The 604-nt window shown below is 42.2% G+C and overlaps 1 non-coding gene across 1 annotated transcript; it reads left to right on the top strand.

Moving 5' to 3' along the window:
- Positions 1-522: 522 nt before the first annotated feature.
- Positions 523-604, top strand: Trnal-aag. Its single transcript has one exon. It is a non-coding gene; the product is annotated as a tRNA-Leu (tRNA).

The following is a 604-nucleotide window of genomic DNA, read 5'->3' as shown; positions in this document are numbered from 1 at the left end:
ATCCGTAGACATAAATGCACGCATTACGTCTACATGAACGTTCACGTCACGCAAGCGGTGTGCCATGTTTCATGCAGTTCCATACATTACAACGCAATGGTACGCGCTACGTCTACGCTTGCGCCACGCTTACTCAGCCTGTGTAATCCTAATTTGGCTTTTATATTGTAGATAACTGGTACATACCACGATAAATTTTGTATTTTAACGGCCAATATTTCGACTCAGAGTCGTGATCCCGTCGTGACCAACGTGAAAATGTCGTGAAACCACGAAATAAGGTTGAAGTCATTAATTTGGGTTGGTGCCGATCAATATTACCTACTCTTCTTCAAAACGAAGCAATCTGTCACTTAATTTTTAAAGTTTCGACTTGCTAAGGGAGAGCAATACATTTAGACCTGTAATTTTACTTTACAGATTGTGTACCTATTACAAAATTTGCTAAAACGTGTAAGATAAAAATAGATATCATGAACTATCCGAGATAAGAGGCAGAAAAATATCAGCAAAAAGCTCACCGGTAGCGTGGCCGAGCGGTCTAAGGCGCTGGTTTAAGGCACCAGTCTCTTCGGAGGCGAGGGTTCGAATCCCACCGCTGCCA

Source organism: Maniola jurtina, chromosome 13 (genome assembly GCF_905333055.1).
Source record: "Maniola jurtina chromosome 13, ilManJurt1.1, whole genome shotgun sequence".
NCBI classification, from domain to species: Eukaryota; Metazoa; Arthropoda; class Insecta; order Lepidoptera; family Nymphalidae; genus Maniola; species Maniola jurtina.
The sequence above is the reverse complement of the archived record's forward strand: the minus strand, read 5'-3'. Positions and strand labels throughout refer to the sequence as shown.